This window comes from Palaemon carinicauda, chromosome 10, assembly GCF_036898095.1.
Source record: "Palaemon carinicauda isolate YSFRI2023 chromosome 10, ASM3689809v2, whole genome shotgun sequence".
Taxonomy (NCBI): Eukaryota; Metazoa; Arthropoda; class Malacostraca; order Decapoda; family Palaemonidae; genus Palaemon; species Palaemon carinicauda.
In genome coordinates, this window is record NC_090734.1 from 159,702,009 (window position 1) to 159,707,149 (window position 5,141).

Genomic DNA, 5,141 nt, shown 5'->3' on the forward strand with positions numbered 1-5,141 from the left:
GGAACAAGGAAAAATAAAATATTTTAAGAATAGTAACATTAGAAAAAAACATCTCCTATATTAGCTATAAAAACTTTAACAAAACAAGAGGAATAGAAAAAAGATAGAATAGGACCAAGGAGGGCCAGGCAATGGCTGCTGATAACTCGCCAGATAGACGTATAGGCTCTCCAAAACCCCTCATCCTTAGCTCACAAGGATGGTAAGGTTGCAGTGACCTAAGGAACTAACAAGTTTGATCGAGACTCGAACCCCAGTCTGGCGTTCACCAGTCAGGGACGTTACCGCATTGGCCATCCTTTGACACAGGATTCCTGGGCACACCTCGCTCCAAAGAACTGCACCCTGTCGCATCCTTACTTCGTGGCGAGTAACCAGATAGTGTAGGAAGATATTGGGGGCGAGACTAAACACAGGAACTAGCAGCACAGTAAGGATGTGGCTGTGTGCACTTCAGAGCGAGGTGTAACCAGAAATTCATGTGTCCAACTGTACATTGACATATTTGTTATGTGCTTAAAATAAGTATTTTTTTGTATTATATAGGCCTACCTTGTCTATCTTACATAACACACTTTATGTTATATTCATTTTCCCCTAAAATTTTGACATTAGGTTTAGTATGTTTAGTCTAGCAAAGGCTAGATTCTTCTTCTACCTTTACCACCTGTGAATCTTGGCTTCGTCATGTTCCAATTCATATTTATTCTTTTTCTACTTCTTTAGCTTTCTTATCGTTTATTTCCTTTCACAGTTTCTATTTCGTATATATTTCTACTTTCTCATCTTCATTTCATACTTCTTACATATCAACACCAATATGGCGCTGTATACAAGGTTATTTTCATATTGAAAAACATATAATTACTACGATTTCATATATCTTAATTCTTATTTTGTTAATGTCATATATACCTTTGCCATATTTCCACACTTCACAAATTCCAAACGTACCCTTGAGAGAAATCAAACTGTTTGATGTGGAATTTTCTTCCATTCCAAAACACTGATATTAGTTTACTAAGTAATTCCGGCTCTTAATTTTCATTCAAACCGTTATAGAATTTTTCAGTTCAAATTCCGTCCTTATATATGTTTTACATTTTCAATTCATTTTCATTCTTGGTTTTTTACTGCAAATATTCTTATTTTTTTTTCAACTTTTTTCATACAGCTACACAATTTATTCATACAATTTTATATCCGATCTCTAAAATCATTGGTATTTTACTTTTTAATATATTCATCTTCTAGCTTTTCCTCTATAGTTTTAATACTTTCTTTTCTACACCTTTGTTCGTTAAACAAACGAGAAAAGAAACATTATTCATATGAGGTATACGAAGGACATAAATTCCAATAAGGCCAGTATATTTACTTCGTTCTCCCAAAACACTAAATCATCAAATAAATTAAAAATTATTGCAAAATTCACTTAATCGATACAGAGAAGTGTATGGGATACGTTCGCAAATATTTCGTTGCAAAAACATTTGCCCCAAATTTTGTGCATAAATATAAAAACGGGACAAATATATCTGCGGCTCTTCAAATATTTTATTTTAATTGTTCGTTGTTTTTCTTGTTGTTTATTTGTTTCCTTGTTTCCTTTCCTCGCCGAGCTATTTTTTTCTCTGTTGGAGCCCTTGGGCTTACAGCAACCTACTTTTCCAAGTAGGGTTGTAGCTTGGCTAACAACAATAGTAACAACAACAACAACAAAAATAATAATAATAATAATAATAGTAACAACAACAACAACAACAACAACAACAATAATAATAATAATCGTAATAGTAACAACAACAACAACAACAACAACAACAATAATAATAATAATAATAATAATAATATGGACGAGTTAGATGATGTGCAAGGGAAATTTAACTTTGGATACCTGGTCAAAGGCTGTTGTATTTTTGGAAGCTTTGGCCAAGGAACTTGGCATTCTGTTTTCCAAAGTCATCAAGGACTATATAAAGCTGAAAGTCTGGGAAACCATTAGACAACGCCCATCTCAATTCTATTTTTATTCCCAACTGATGGAAGATGTATAAATCTATCATGAATCGATTTATTCAACACTATACATAGGCTACAATTCACAGTATTAATTTTCTTAGCTAGGTTAACCAAACTTGGTATGAATGTTACCCAAATGTAATACACAGAAACAACTTTATGGGATCTACTTTAGTATGTAGGCCTACGTACTATGTTCAGAAATTCTATCAAGGCTAGTCCTAGGGTAAGTTTGGAACATTTTCTTTAGATTTAAACAAGAGAATTTACCTTTTCAAATTTTTATAATCCCTTCTAATAGTCTCCTGCCAAAGAGCTCTCTGTTCATATGCCTCCCGAGAAAAGGGGTCTGTAAGGATAATCCCCCCCCCCCCCCCCGTCATTCAAGAGCACAGCCCCTTAAGTTAGGTTAGGCATGGGTCACAATATATCATGATATCTGTGATATTTTCATGAAAAAATTTCCAGCAGACACAGGCTATGACACATTGTAATTCAAAATGTGACAATGTGGAAAAAAAAGGGGGGGGCGGGTTGCAGGGGGACACAACCCCAGCGGCCCAGCCCGGTAAGAATACAGTGATCTACGTTAGGTTAGGTAGGGGTACCAGAGAGTAGGACACACACACACATATATATATATATATATATATATATATATATATATATATATATATATATATGTATATATATATATATATATATATATATATATATATATATATATATATATATATATATATATATATACCTTTGATATCATTATAACTAAACCACACTGGTGGATGTTAGGTATCACATAGCAGACAATAATGTGTTCTAAATTACTTTAAAGAAAGCTGTTAATTATTGCAGAAGTACACAATGTAACCAAGACGTCGTTCTCGATACAGATAATTATTTTTCTTATATATCTCCCCCCAAAAATATCTACTACAAGTTTATTAAACAGACAGGCATTATAAATTAACTATCATTATTCCACTTTTTATTCTGTTGTTTCTAATCTATAATCTGTATTTCGACCAGGTGAACTAAAGCCTATATCCACAATAGCTTAAAACTGGTATGAACAACAAAAATTCTAAGATCAATTTACCTTTATCCTTCCATGACATGTGGACGCAGGACACGAGGTGTAAAATGTCCTTTGACCTACCGCACCACGTGCGAGTCGTTCCTAACTGATCAATGATCATTGCATTAATCACTACTTAACCGTTGAATATCTTTGAAGACTCCACAAGGACTACAAAATACATTTGCGGCCACTCTATCAACTGAGAAATAGGTACAAAGTTTCTTAGCTTATTTTTCTCTTCTGTTGTTAACGGAGCATATATTTTGCTGTAATAAATTAAGAAAATTTGGAAACAATCGCGTAGAATTAGGGAATTTAGAAATACCAACTATGGATGTTGCCCATTATACTAGACAGGCTTTGGAAGTTAGAAGTAAAAGTATGTAACTGTGCTGTCTGTGTAGGAGGTACCTAATGATAAAGAATTTTCTGCATATTGCAGAGATTTGTAAATATGACGCTTTATCTAGTAGTGTGCCCACATTAACAGTGTTGTGGAGAGAGCAACGAGAAACCTAGAACCTGGAGTAGTGTTCAGATATCATATCTATGCTTAGCTGAGCACATTTCAACTGGTATTTAATATTATTTAGATATTTCAATACCTTCTTTAAAAATGCTCTTCTCCTTGCAGTGGCCCATAGAAAAAAAAATACAACTATTTTAGTCACCCACTAAAAGGAGGAGCTATTTTCTATTACATGCAGAAGTCCGTTTTCTATCACCTTGTCATTATTGAACTAATAACGATAATTTGATATATTAAGCTGTTTATATTAATTCATTTCACTACAGCATCGGACTAGACAAATTATATTCCATGTTAATAGCGTCGGACGTCAAAAAATAATTTAAACTGGACATGAAAGTTTACAAAATAGTCTATTTATTTCCTAAATAGATTCAATAAAAAGATTCTTTTAAATCTAAATAAGTATTATATTATCTAAATTTCTTTATTACTGCAATTTTTAGGTAAATATTTCATATATATTAGCTTATAATTCAATTATAGCATACTTTGTTACCTTTATCCTATACAACTGAATTACATTAGTGCCCTAATTTTCGCAAACATTCTTCTTTACTTATATTTAGCCCATATTCGTGTTAAAACACTTTGGTGGGTACTGCGTTATTTTAACGCTTACTCCTCGTTAACATAATTCATCACAAACCTGAATTAAAGTATGAATATAGTCTCGAGTCCTGTTTACATAACTTAAACTTACAACTCTCATAATGGGTTATTATCGTTGGTTAAATAATACCAAAATCTTATAATATACAATTAGAAATTTCTATCCATAAGTCACGAGTTGCATAAAGTTTGCTTGTATGCTACAATAGCTTCATCTTATAGTAATAGACTGTCGGGTAAGGTAGACTTCAACCATTTGCTTTTTACTGCTCTTTATTGTATAACCTGTTTTATTTTTGCAATGACTAGGCCTACTTTCAGATGATATTGACCTTAGAAATTTGTTCGAAAAATTCTATGGGTGTCCTTAACTGAAAAAAAAAATATAGATTTAAAATAATAGCTACGTCAAAAAACTGATTGTCTAGAGAAACATCATCAAAGTATATTTAGTTAGACAGTAGTGCCACCAGTCCATCTCTCACAGTGCACTGTAGGTATTATTTGAGGGTCTCTAGTTTACAGCATTTCTTCAGACTATATCTGTAGCTAATAAACATGCATTATACCCTTCTATTTTACCTCTGCTTGCGGTTCCTTTCTGATATTCTGCTGTCCATGTAACATTCGACCTCCTGGTACAGTAGGCATCAAAAGTAAAGCTACAATTACATTACAGGATTTCTCAAGTAGTCATGTAGACAAAATTCGTTAATCCGACCACAAAACACTATAAGAAAAATTATCTTGTTGCTTTGAATGAACAGCCTTTTAATGTGCATCACAAATCCTCGGGATGGGGGGTTTGGGGGAGCCTATGGGTCTACCCGCTGAGTCATCAGTAGCCATTGCCTGGTCCTAGATTGGGTGAAAAGTGGGTTTGGCTGCTGACCACAT

The 5,141-nt window shown here is 33.5% G+C and overlaps 1 protein-coding gene across 1 annotated transcript in view; it reads right to left on the reverse strand.

Moving 5' to 3' along the window:
• LOC137648560 (PE-PGRS family protein PE_PGRS33-like) overlaps positions 1-3,273 on the reverse strand; it is a 13,920-nt gene extending 10,647 nt beyond the window's left edge. Inside the window, exon 1 of the mRNA XM_068381474.1 lies at positions 3,122-3,273. The gene's annotated coding sequence lies outside the window, so the exon portion shown is untranslated. The remainder of the gene's footprint in view (positions 1-3,121) is intronic.
• Between the last annotated feature and the right edge of the window lie 1,868 nt (positions 3,274-5,141).